Here is a 14,708-nt window from a genome sequence, read left to right as displayed (position 1 = left end):
ACTATTCCCAGTGAGTTGTCTACCTTCAGATGATTTCTTCTTATGTGTCAACGTGTTTTCTTTCAGAATAAAGAACACCCTTAGCATTTCCTGTAAGACAGGGCTTCTGTTTATGGAATCCATCAGCTTTTGTGTATTAGCTGTTTCTTTCCTTTTGCTGCTTTTAGGATCCTTTCTTTATCCTTGACCTTTGAGAGTTTGGTTATTAAAATGCCTTGGCCGGGCGTGGTGGCTCAAGCCTGTAATCCCAGCACTTTGGGAGGCCGAGGCGGGTGGATCACGAGGTCAAGAGATCGAGACCATGCTGGTCAACATGGTGAAACCCCGTCTCTACTAAAACTACAAAAAATTAGCTGGGCATGGTGGTGTGTGCCTGTAATCCCAGCTACTCAGGAGGCTGAGGCAGGAGAATTGCCTGAACCCAGGAGGCGGAGGTTGCGGTGAGCCGAGATTGTGCCATTGCACTCCAGCCTGGGTAACAAGAGCAAAACTCCGTCCCAAAAAAATAAAAAATAAAATAAAATAAAAAATAAAATGCCTTGAGGTTGTCTCCCTTGGATTAAATCTGCATGGTGTTCTGTAACCTCTTTGTTCTTGAATGTTGATATATTTCTCTAGATTTGGGGAAGTTTTCTGATATTACCTCTTTGAATAAACTTTCTACTCCCACCTCTTTCTCTACATTTTCTTTAAGGAAAATAATACTTAGATTTGCCCTTTTGAGGATATTTTCTAGATCTTATAGTTGTCCTTCATTCTTTTTCCTTTAAATTTTTTTCCTTGTATTTTCCACTAGCCTGTCTTTGACTTCACTAATTCTTTCTACTGCTTGATCATTTCTGCTATTAAGATTCTCTGATGCATTCTTCAGTATGTCAATTGCATTAATCAGCTCTAGAATTTCTGCTTTATTATTTTAAATTATTCAATCTCTTTGTTAAATTTATCTGAAAGAATTCTGAATTCCTTCTCTGCATTATCTTAAATTTCTTTGAGCTTCCTCAACACAACTATTTTGAATTATCTGTCTGAAAGGTCACATGTCCCTGTTTCACCAGGATTGGTCCCTGGTGACTTATTTCGTTCATTTGGTGAGGCCATGTTTTCCTTGATTATCTTGATTGCTTGTAGACCTTCATCAGTTTCGGGACATTAAAGAGTTACGTATTTATTGTAATCTTTGCAGTTTGAGCTTGTTTTATGCCTGTCCTTCTTGAGAAGGTTTTCCATGTATTCTAAGGGAATTGGGTCCTGAGCCCAAAAATGCTGTGGTTTTTGTGGACTCATAGAGGTACTGCTTTGGTAGTGTTAGATAAGGTCCAAAAGAATTACCTAGATTATCAGAAAGAGGCTCATGTTGTCTTCCCTTACTTTCCCCCAAACAGTGTCTCTGTGGGCTGAGCCACCTGGAACTGTGGGTGTTATGATGCAAGTACCATGGGGTCACCACTACTGGGCCTGTGCTGGGTCAGACCTGAAGCCATCAGAACACTGAGTCTCACCAAAGTCCTACTGTAACCAGTACCCGGATACCAACTATATTCACTCCAAGGTTCTAGGACTCTGTAATCAGCAGGTGGTGAAACCAGCCAGGTTTCTGTCCTTTCGTTCAGGGCAGTGAGGTCTCTCAGGCCCCAGACATGTGCAGAGATCCTGTCTGGGAGCCAGCGATTGTAGTAAAAAAAAACCTGACAAATTTACCTAATATTTCATTCTACGTTGTGTAAGTTGGCACTCACACCACAGTACGAGGTCCTTCCTGCTTTTCCGTCCTCTTTCCACAGGCACAGGGACTTCTCCCTGTGGCTACCACCACCAGCAGCCCATGAGGCGTTCTGCCAGACCACTCCTGATGTTCACTTAGAGACCAAGGGCTCTTCTGAGAGATTGTAGTGAATATCGCCAGAACTAGGACACACCTTTCAAGGTAGTGAGCTCCCCCTCTACCTAAGGCAGGTCCAGAATTGCTGTCCAAAAGCCTAGGCCAGGATTTGACAACAAGAGCCTGCTTGTTGCTCTACCCCATTGTGACCAAACTGGTATCTAATGTGCAAAACAAAGTCTCTATTGTTTTTTCCTCTGATTTTTTCAAACAGTCTTTCACTGTAGCCAGCAGAGCTAGGAATATGACTGGTCACACCTGAAGTCAATACATCTCAGAGCCCAAGGCTCATGGAGCACTCCCTGAGTATCACTCCTTATTATTCAGAGCCTACGGGCTCTTTAGTCAGCAGATTATAAACCCTATCAGAAGTGGGTTGTTTTTTTTTTTTTTTTTTCCCCCTTCAAGGCCGGGGGTTTTTTTTTTTTTTTTTTTCTCCCCCTTCAAGGCCATGGGTTAGCTTCTAGTCCATGTTGTGTCTAGATAGGTCATCTTCGAGCCAGAATGGGGACCTTACAACTCTGCCAGAGCCCTATACCTCTGTAGTTGAGCTGGTATCCAAGATACACAAAAAAGGCATCTTTACTCCTTTCTTTCCTTTTCTTAATCTGAAGAAAGGAGTCATTTTTATTGTCGTGAGCTGCACTGCCTGGACTTGGAAGAGGAGTGACACAAGCACTCCATTCGCTGCCCCAGCTGGTGTCTCCCTAGGTCACAGGCCACCTGAGTCCACTGGCTCTAAGCCCAACCTGGCACTTGGAGTTGTCCAGGAATTGTATTCCTTGTGTCCTATACTGCCTTTCAGGTTTACCTGGGACCCCAGAGCACTTTGACCTACGGCAGGAAGGCTTGCTAAAAAACTCAAGTTCTGACCACCGTAACGGGCGATTCCCTTCTGGTAAGGACTGGTCCAAATGCTCCCTCTGTGCATGGCACTGGTTCATCCCAGCACGACTTTTGCTCTCCACTGTGACAAGACAGCACCGAGTTCAATGTAAAGTCCTTTAGTCACTGTGCTCTCCCTCCTGCAAGTGTACAAACTCTGTTACAGGACAACTGCCAGTGGATGGGGAGGGGTGGTGTCAGCTATTTAAGACTGTCTCTCCTATCCTTTTTAATGCCTCTCTCAGTGATATGAATTTAAACCGTGTACTGTGATTACCTGATTTTTGGTTCCAGTGATAGTGTTTTTCTATGTACAGATACTTGTTAAAATTTGGTGTTCCAGTGTGGGGACCAATAGTGTAGGTTTTTCTTCTATCATCTTACTCCACCCTCTTTAGATATTTTTCTTAAGTTTTTACTTCTTTTAAACAAGAAGTTCTTTTAGAAAATTAATTTAGAAAAAAAAAAAACCTATTCGACCATCTACCCCCTTTCACTATAAAAAGGCTATACTACACTTAAAATTATGTTGCCACGTATATGTTTTCCAGTTCAAGCAATTTTCTATATTACTTTTTTCTCAGGGAGACATCAATTTATTTTAAATGTATTTTATATAATTATATAGCATATTCACACACTACATATTTAAGATGAAATCTGTAAATATGATTACATTTAGCTTAAAAATTTTTGAATTGAATAAACTGAAATTCAACACCTATTCGACTGAATTTTACTCTACCAGGTGAATATTTTGGCATTGCAGATATAATCCATTTTATTGAAAATAACTCATTAAATATCACTCTTCCATTGATATTAGGACACCCTAATATGTAGTTGCACATTAGAAGATGAAGAAGAGTTACCTGTAGTTTTGCACACAAATACTAATCATTGTCCCAATGATTTCCAAACTTTTGACTTTACAATTTTCTGTATTACCATATTTTATATTATATTGTTAGAACGCTGGGGCTATTAGAACCTTTCAAAATGTCCATAAATTAGAATAAAGTTATAATAAAACCACATTTTTATATATTTTTTCTAAGAGCTTATAATAGAAGACAAAGCTTTGTGGGACTCACGATATATTAGGAATGTATGTTTCTTAAAAATCATCTAAAATAATAAAATAATTAGAAGTCAACTAATATATAAGATATATAATTCTCCTTTTAGATGAAAGGATAAAACATTATTTTCTGTGAATATAGGCAAAATAACTTCAACAAATGGAATGTTTTACCTTTAAAAAAGACTGTCATTTATTTTCTGATAACTGGTGTACTCTGAAAAATCTAAAGCCTCTCTAGTGGCCGAAATTTACAAAATTCAATACGGGTTTAATATAAAGAATACATGATCTTTAAAACAATACCATAAAGAAAATATTGTTTTAGTCTCTTGAGAGCCATCTTTCTAGATTTTTCAAAGTATAGAAAAAAATGAAGTGTTTAAACCAATTCTGTTATTAACGATCCTGAACAGGATTATTCATTATAAGACATCAAAATTCTTTAGCCCACAGTTTTATCCTTCAAAAAATATGCTTCTTAAATCCAGATGATAAAACCACTAATTTCCACTTTTCTGTTTAGAATAAAAGGAACCACTGAGATTATATGATTTCTACAAGTATTTAAAAAGCATTCTAAATTCCTTCCAACTCAGTGCAAAGTCTCCTGAATATCAGGTCACGGCAATCGTTGATCATACAATAATAATATTGTCTTTAAAATTTTGGCTTTTAATATCTTGTGATTGAAAGCAAATATTACATAAAATTGGCTTGCAAAATATTACAGTAACATACTTATTCATACAGAACTATATTGTATTGATATTCACGTTTTTGGCCCAACTTTTCTAAAAAGAAGATGGTAAGAACTTGTTAAGAATATATACATGGGAAGAGATTTTGTTTTTAATCCTACCTTTCCTATAATCCCTAGTAATCAGAAACTAGAAAGAAATGTCTAGCTAACTCATTTTTTGAAACTTTCTAAATGGTCTAGAAGCTATGATATGAATTCATTAAATTGGGATCAGGGTCATTATTTATAAATAAAGTTGTGGCCGAACGCGGTGGCTCATGTTTATAATCCCAGCACTTTGGGAGGCCAAGGCAGGCAGATCACTTGAAGTCAGGAGTTCGAGACCAGCCTGGACAACATGGTGCAACCCTGTCTCTAGTAAAAATACAAAAATTCGCTGGGTTTGGTGGCACATGCCTGTAATCCCAGCTACTAGGGAGGCTGAGGCAGGAAAATGGCTTGAACCTGGGAGGCCGAGGTTGCAGTTAGCGAAGATCACACCACTGCACTCCAGCCTGGGTGACAGAGTGAGACTCTGTCTCAAAATAAATAAATAAATAAATAAATAAATAAGTTTTATCATAATATATAGTCTAAAATAACAGAAGGAAATACTATACTCAAGCCATCTAAAGGAAGTCATCAAAAGCCAATCTTGTTTTTCAAGCATGTTAAAGATAAATAAGAATATAGATATGCTAATATAATAATTTGAAAACTAACCACAAAACTTTGTAAGTAGCGTAGATGATAGGCAATGGAAAGAAGAAAGGAAGGGAGGTAATTTTAAAAACCACATTCTTCAGGCACTTAAATTATCTTGTTAGATAAAACTAGTATGCTTTGAGGGTTAATGTGTGGCAACTGTCAGACACCTTTCTCACCATGGACTTTATAGGTAATTGGAATAAAACCCTGAGTTTTAAGCAAGTACCGTTTTTTCATTGAATTTCTCTTCTTGAGCATGATTCCCACATACTTGACATTTGCCCATGTACTTGCTAAGTAGGACAGCAAAATGCCTTAAAGAAATTTACCATTTCAAGAAGGGAGCTTTTTTCTTAGGTGCATAAGTTACCCTTGGAGAAAATATAATTACATTTTCCTGCAAAATAGATTCTGTGAAGAACACAGCCTTTGGAGAATAGAAGAGAAATTATTGACTATAATTAACAAAAGATGCAGCAAAACATTTTGCCCTTGATTTTCTTATTTAAATGGTGAGATTAGAAAGACTTTCGATGATATGTAAGATTTAGTTAGCCATTGAGGTACTCTGAAATGTCAGCATGAGTTGAATTTTGTTATGATTTTTTTTTGCTTTCGTTTTATTATTTTTTCTTACTTCCTTTAATTTTGTCTTAGGTGAACAGGTACCGTTGAAGACACCTTAAATTTAACCCATCATATGATTTTATTTTAACTCAGAAGGTTAGGTATGTTCAGCACAAACATCAGATTTTTCTCAGGTTCACCCTAATTAAAGGTCCTAATTCAATCAAATTTTCTATGAAGAAATGTCTTTTATGAAGAAAATTTACTTGTGTGCATTAATAATGGAAGTACTTTTTGAAAGCAAGGAAAACTAGTGTGAATGAAATTTTCATTTTACATTTGGATGCCATGTTTTTACTGATGGTGCAGACTGCTATAATTGATATATCCAGATTCAGTCCCCTACAAAATGCAGTCAGAGTATGCTGCTATCTGTCTCTTCATATTGCCTTTGCCCAGATTCTGTGATTCCTTTAAGTGAACAGAAAGCTTATTCAGTAGGGTAGAATTTTAACAGCATAGTTGGCGAGATCCTGCTGTCCAAATACGTTCTTCCGTGTGGAGGCCTGGAATAAAAAGGCCATTTTAGCTTTTGGTACACTCTGTGGGAAAGAGTAGAGAGAGAAGTTGTAACGATTAGCAAGTAAGTTTTGTGATTGACATGAAAACTCGGGGGCCACATGAGGATTTACCTTAGTGCATATTCTTACATTTTTACCTGAGTGACTTACAACTTAGAGGCTTATTTGTTCCAAAGACCAGTAAGAAGTTACTACATAGGAGACATGTAGTCTATCAAATAAGGAGAGTTGTTAAAACCTCGTTTTTAGTATCATTGACTTCAAGGGTTAAATTTTTTTTTTTTTTTTTTTTTTTTTTGAGACAGAGTCTTGCTCTGTTGGCCAGGCTAGAGTGCAATGGCTCAATCTTGGCTCACTGCAGTCTCCACCTCCCGGGTTCAAGGGATTCTCCCACCTCAGGCTCCTGAGCAGCTGGGATTACAGGTGCCTGTCATCATGCCAGGCTAATTTTTATATTTCTGTAGAGACGGGGTTTTACTATGTTGGCCAGGCTGGTCTTGAACTCCTGACCTCAGGTGATCTGCCCCCTTCTTCCTACCAAAGTGCTGGGAATACAGGTGTGAGCCACCACACCCAGCCTCAAGGGTTAAATTCTTGAATCTGTAATTAATTCCCTGATAGGCTTAGAGTTCTCTATTTATGAGCACACATTTAAATAAAGCTTTTGCATCAGTCTGATTGAGATATTAGTAGAATTAGTTTAAAAGTGTGATTACATTCAACATCTCAAGAATATAAAATTGAGATCGCACTTAATGCTTTTGGTTTACAAATAGCATTTTCTCTGATACCATTTTCTGCTAAATTGTATGATAGGGAATATGGGAAGTATTATCACTAGCCCTCAGGTACTGTTGATGTGACTCTACCTCTTTTATATTTTTAAAATGTGAACCCAATGATAAACTTTTGAATATTCAATGTAATATACTATGTGGTGAGCTGATTATTAAACAACAGAGAACCTTTTTCTACTCTTAGAAAAAGACAGAGCAAAGAAAAATAATTGAATTTTATATTTGAAATATTCTTAAAAATCATAGAGACCAAATTATTGTGTATATGGGAAAATTAAGTTTTAGAGCAGATGTGACTTACCCGCAATCACACATTTATTCAGTGGTGGAACAAAGAATATAAACTGAAAGAAAAATTATTGGACAAATAGTATCCATCTATCAGATTCTAGCTGGAATGGGGTTAACATCAGAAAACTATACACTATCGAGAAGACTGCATCGGTTTAAAGTCCAAATAATATTATCTTCTATCAACATACATGAAAGAGGAGTCTTAAAAAATTCTTATCTCTCTGTATATATAACAGCTTTCTAATACAAATTTAAATTATATTGTGTTTTTTCTTATCAATTCTCATTTTGAGAATGGATAGCAAAAAAAATGGAAAATAATAGTTCTCATATATTAGCACAAGGAAGAAAATAAGGTCATGCCAAATTCCTCATTTTCTTCTACAAATTACAAATGATATTTCAGTCTAACTTAAGTTGCTATATAGTAATAATCCATTTAGGTGGAGAAAAATATCTAAGTTTATATTCATATGGGGAACTATATAAAACATGTAGGTGTCTGAGGAAATGTTGTGTTTTCTTGCAGTATTTCAAACCACACAATTATTTCATCACTGCTCACTATTTACACAAGTATATTCCTTTTAACTTAAAAAACAGAATATCTGAAAGTGAGTTTTAGATATTGCCCTTCATATTGGGTCTACGTCTGCAGGGGCAAACAGACCATATATCATCTAGTCAATATTCAAGAATTGTATTTCAAGGACTTGTTGCCTGAAATACCTATCTTTTGTTCTCTTTACTGTGTCCTTGCAATGCAACTTAGCATAGCATCTTATTTACCTCCTTGAAGCACTGACATCATTCACTGCTGTGGGAAGAAATGATTTTCCTCCTCAGCATGGACATATTTATTGTACCTTAAGGAAAGCCCAGCAAAAAAAGAAGCAGCTGCCAGATAGTTTTGTTAGAAAATACTATTACAGAAATTCTACATGAATTCCCTTTTAGGGATTGTTAATTCTTTCTGTGAATTTAAGAAGTATTAAGGTGATTTGGCAAGAACCGTGAAAAGTAATGATTGATTTCTCTATTGGCTCATAACTGTCAAAACTCCTGGATAAACTATTTAGAACATGACATAAAAGGTCATAGATTAGTAGTAAAATGAAATGGTTATAAAATAAAACATGTAGAAATAAAAGCAGATCTTTTTAAAATGCTGCTTAAGGCAATATTTGTTATTTGGAAAAATGCTATTGAAATGCAGATTCTACTTTTCACCTGAAGTTTCCAAGGGATGATTAAATTGTAATTTCAGAAAGAAATATGAATGAAAATCTCTATCTTCCTTCCTCCCTTTCTCCCTGTCTCCTTCTCTCTCCCTCCCTTGCCCTCTCTTTCTCCTCTTTTCCTCCCTCCTTAATATTTTGAATGTTTCTAATCACTTTTCTTATACCATTATGAGGATTTATATTTAGTGTTGCTCTTTCCTATCAAGGCCTTTAAAAGCTAAACATTTACCTTGAGAAAAAAATGATAGACATTTTTTTCTAATGAGCTCCTTCCTTCCTTCCTTTTTCTTTCTTTCTTTCTTCCCTTCTTTCTTCCTTTCTTCCTTTCTTTCTTTCTTTCTTTCTTTCTTTCTCTCTCTTTCTTTCTTTTCTTTCTTCTTTTCCTTCCTTCTTTCTTTCTTTCTTTCTTTCTTTCTTTCTTTCTTTCTTTCTCTCTCTCTCTCTTTCTTTCTTTTGTCTTTCTTGTCTTTCTGTCTTTTCTGTCTTTCTTTTTTAGATGGAGTCTTGCTTGTTTTCCAGGCTGCAGTGGTGAAGTGGCTGGATCTTGGCTCACCGTAACCTCAGCCTCCCAGGTTCAGGTCATTCCCCTGCTTCAGCTACCCCAGCTGCTGGGACTAATGGCAGGCACCATCATAACCAGATAATTTTTTTTTTTTGTATTTTTTAGTAGAGATGGGGTTTCTCCATGTTGGCCAGACTGGTTTCGAACTACTGACCTCAAGTGATCTGCCTGCTTCAGCCTCCCAAAGTGCTGGGATTACAGGAGTGAACCACACTCACAGACTGAACTCTTTGTTGGTGTTAAATGGGTTCTCTTTTTCCTGTATAAGTGTATCAATTCCACCTATACATGAGAAAGAAAACTTACACTGGCCTTTGACAAAATGTTCTACTTAATTTTCATTGTATGGACAGTAAACTATTTGCATAGATCAAAATGTAATTTTGGGAATACAGAAATTACATTAACGTGCTTATTCTATTTTTGGAAAGTGCCGACAGCTTCAATATATGTAAAAGGTGATTAAAACCAAAAGCCTTTGTAAAAAGGAGATGATCTGGTTTCCTCCTTTCTCACAATTCAAGTTTAAATTGTGTGGTGTCATAAAATACTCTTAAAGGAAAGAACGCATTCCTTTTCTGCCATTCTATTTTTTTTTTTAACTCTTTCTCTTTCTAGATTTTTTCTTCTTTTCTGAGACATGCTTTCAGTTTCCCAGGCTGGAGTGCAGTGACACAGTAATGGCTCACTGCACCCTCGACCTTCCCAGGCTCAGGTGATCCTCCCACCTCAGCCTCCTGAGTAGCTGCGACTACAGATGAGCACCACAACTCCTGGGTAATTTTTGTATTTTTTGTAGAGACAGGGTTTGACTATGTTTCTCAGGCTGATCTCAAACTCCTGAGTTCAAGCGATCCACCCACCTCAGCCTCCCAAAGTGCTGGGATTGCAGGTGTGAGCCATCGCACACAGCCCCTTAGTTTCTCTTATCTAGCCTTCTGGCATCTTATCATCAGTGTGTGCAATGATAGTTGCTGATGTTGTCAAACCTATGATAACATGATGAACATCCCCAAGTTAATTTCAGTTAACACTAGCACCTTCTGAAATGTGAGCTAAATTCGATACTGCAATGTCAAGTTTTCCTTTCAGCCATTTTCCCCTTATCTCCCAAAATGCTATAGAAATGCTATAGTCGTTTTAAAAGACGACAGAGCCAACACCAAATGACATAAATTCTATTTTAAATATTTGCTCATGGGATCAAAGAAGAAAAGATACATTTGTTTTTCAGTGACATGTTTGATCCAAAATTAGAGAATATTGCAAGCATTACTAGAGTTTTAAAAATTATGTCAGCTGAAACAATCGTCAAAACATAAATGAAAGGCTCAAGTATTTAAAAATGTCTAATCCATTTTCTTGATATGTGAAAAAAACGGTTCAATTGTCGTTTATTGAAATCAGGCTTAAAGTGTGCCATTGAACATAGTAAAGCCTACGCCAGGTACATCTGACCTTTATAGAACTAGATAATGTATAAAAAATGATTCACTATGTATTCTCACAAAGCATATTATGCAGGTCCAAAATACTGTCTTTCAGTACTTTATGAGGGACACAAAGGTGTAATTGCCAAATATCACAATAACATTTAATTAAGAAATTACATATATATACGTATATGTAATTTGACTTTGCTTTCCTAATTTAAAATTTGATTTAATACCTTACATTGCCTTATTTTGGAGCACTCATTAATAATTTCATCTTGAACATGAAATGGACTTTCACTTCATTTCATTTACTGCTTACTTAGAAAGTATCATGATTTCAGGTCAATATAAAGATGCTACCTGTATTCTTCAATCTGAAGTTAAGTGTATTCAGTGCTTACATTTACCTTCAGCAAATTTTCTTTATGCATGTAAATGAGTTCTGAAATAATAGAAAAAATGAGAAGCTGTATGAAAAGGATGAACATTTTCAAATTTGTGATATCTAAATTCAGATTCACTAAGTTCCTGTATAAAATGCTTGTTAAGAAAACACATGTATTTCTTACAATGAGTAGTGCATTCTTTTCTGTGGTTTATCTATTCAGAACAAAACTTTAATGATTTATTTAATCTCTTCCTATCATCCTTTTCATGATGCCAAAAGAGAACAAAGAACATCTAAGGTTCAGAATAAATAAAATCAAGTCATCTCACTGAAATATACATATAAAGAAACTCAAGTATACTACTAATAGTACAGCATAGGTATTTTAATGTAATTTATATCAATAGACATAATTGTACATATTTATGGGGTACATAGTGATGCTTTGATACATCAATGGATAGTGATCAAATCAGGGTAATTAGCATATTAGTCACTTGAAACATTTATTATTTCTCGTAGTGAGAATCTTCAAAATACTCTCTTCTAGCTTTTTGAAAACATATCATAAATTATTGTAAACTATAGTAATCCTACAGTGCTATAGAATGCTAGCACTTCTTCTTCCTATCTAGTTGTAATTTTGTATCATTTGATGAATGTCTCCCTCTCTCCTCTTCTCCCTAGGCTTTGTAGTAACCACTATTCTAGTAACCATGATTCTACTCTCTACTTACATGGGATCAAATTTTTAGTTTCCAAATATAAGTGGAAACATGTAGTATTAATCCTCTGTGCCTGGCTTATTTCACTTAGTATAATATCCTTCAGGTTCACCCATATCTGTGTATTCATATAAAAAGCATATTAAATGTGCTGTTAAATAAAGGGTTTGCATGTTTCCTATTGTAATATCATAAATATCTTCCTGGGATATCTAAGTACTGCCTCACTTATATAGTTAAAAAAGAAAGGCATGACTAGTTTAGTATAAATTTTTGGAATACCTTTCTTTCTAAATTTTTTAAATTTTAATTTATTTTGGTATATAGTAAGTATATATATTTATATGATACATCAGATATTTTGAAACAGGCATGCAATATGTAATAATCAAATCATGAAGAATGGGGTACCCATCTCCTCAAGCATTTATCCTTTATGATAACAACCATCCAATTATATTCTTTTAGTTATTTTTAAATGGATAATGAAATTATCATTGACTATAGTCATCCTGTTGTGCCATCAAATACTTGGTCTTATTCATTCTTTCTAACTATTTTTGTACTCATTAACTCTTCCCACTTAAACCCCACCACACTCTGCTTCCCAGCCTGGGGTGATCATCCCTTAACTTTCTATTTCCATGAGTTCAATTGTTTTGATTTTTAGATCCTACAAATAAGTTAGAACATATGATGTTCATCTTTCTGAGCCTGGCTTATTTCACTTAACATAATGATCTCCAGTTCCATTTGCATTGTTGCAAATAACTGGATCTCATTCTTTTTCATGGCTAAATAGTGCTCGATTGTATATATGTACCATATTTTATTTCTCTATTCATCTGTTGATGGACACTTAGGTTGCTTACAAATGTTAGCTATTGTGAACAGTGCTGCAACAAACATAGGAGTGCAAATTTCCCTCTGCTTTCCCCAAGAAGAAAGAGTCTGGCCCCTTAGGCACCATGGCTGGGAATGTGATAAATCTTACCTGAAGTCACCAAACCTCAGAGTCTCACTCAAGACCCTTGACTTAGTACCTGGGTATCACTGCTGGTTATTCAGGGAACAAGGTCTGTTCAATTAGCAGGTGATCAATGCTGCCAGGATTCCTTCCTTCTCTTCAAAGCAGCAGGTCCTTTCTGGCCGTTCTGGAAAGGAGGGCCTTATGACTCTGACCCATTCTCTGTCCTGCTGTGTTTGAGCTGGTAAGCATGTTGTAAGACAAAGTCCTTCCCACTCTTTCATCCCTCCTTTTCAAGCTGAAGTATGGGTCTCTTTTTGAGCTACAAGATGTGAAGCCTCCGGTTAGGGGAGGTGTGATCCCAGTACTTCCTTAGCTCCCCTACTTGGTATCTTAATAGCTTGCGTGCACCCGCTTAGTCCACTTTCTGGGCCCAATTTAGCACTAAGAATCTCTCGTACATATTTCAGTTCTTTTGACCCAGACTGCCTTTCCAGTTTATTTAGAGCCCCAGAGCAATTTAATCTGCAGTGTTGATGCTTGTAGGAACTCAAGATAAAACCACTGTATTGGCGATTCCCCTCTGGCTAGGGATTGTTTTAATTCCCCCTCTGTGTGTGAACGTCAGTTGAATTTGGTCTGGTTTTGCTTTCTGCTATAACAGGACAACACTAAATTAAATGCATCACAATTACTGGGATTTTCCTCTCCCAGCACTCAGGAATATTTTCTGTACCATGCTGCCACTGCTGGGGATGGGAGAGGGTTGGCATTGGTGATTTAATACTGTTTTTTTCTACCTCGTCAGTGCTTCTTTCAGCAATACAAAGTTAAAACCAGGTACGGTCAGGGTGCACCACATTTTTGTTTTGTATGAACGTGCTTTTTTGTGTAGACAGTTCTTAAACTGGCATTCTTATTAGAGGAAAAATAGGTGGAATTTTCTTTTCCACCTTCTTGCTCCCCCACCTGTCTCAATTTCTGGAGTTCTGGATAAACTTTCACATCAACCCACTACATTACTTGGAATAGAGAACATAAATGTGTAATAGAAGTGACAAAAATTCAATAGTAAAGGCTTGGTCAATTCAGTATCTCATTCTCTATTACTAGAAAATCTTCTTTATTTACAGAGTCAATTTTACTGAAATTGGAAGAACACTAGATCTTCACTGTTAATCGACCAAGGAAACATTTTGTAATCATAGAACAGTCGATTTTAGAGGTAGAATATACCTTAGACATTGGGTACCATGATTCCTCTCAACATTTTTCACCAGCGTATCTGCAAAGAAGAGTTAACTGGCCATTTTGATGACCTGTAAGTTCCTCAAAACATAATATTTATTGTAAGTATCCTTGTATTCTGCATTCCACTCTTCAATGTCTTGTATATAGTAAGAATAAATGCAAACTTTCTATGCCACATTTATGCATGCCACTTTCTTTAAATCAGTTAAAAGAACTGCATTATTTACAGCTAAACATTAAGATTTAGTCTGATATTTCAGGACCTATAGATTTTTTTAAAAATATTATTTTTTAAAAAGTTCGTGGGTACATAGTAGGTGTATTTATTTATGGGGTACATGGTATAACCTTGTTAAAGCCTTAAACCCCTTAGAATCAGAAGGACTATTAATTATACAGTTCAAACATGTATATATTACTATCACCCCTTCCATAATCCTCCATTTTTATAAACTATTCTTTAGCCTAGAGCACTCGGCTAGTCATAATTTTTAAATTGATATATTAATGATTTTTGAATTGAATATCACTTCTCTGCTCTGAATTTTTTATTAACTATTTAATGGCTACAAAAAATAATGGAAATAAGTTTGTAGTTCTT

This window comes from Cebus imitator, unplaced genomic scaffold, assembly GCF_001604975.1.
Source record: "Cebus imitator isolate Cc_AM_T3 unplaced genomic scaffold, Cebus_imitator-1.0 Scaffold569, whole genome shotgun sequence".
Taxonomy (NCBI): Eukaryota; Metazoa; Chordata; class Mammalia; order Primates; family Cebidae; genus Cebus; species Cebus imitator.
The sequence above is the reverse complement of the archived record's forward strand: the minus strand, read 5'-3'. Positions refer to the sequence as shown.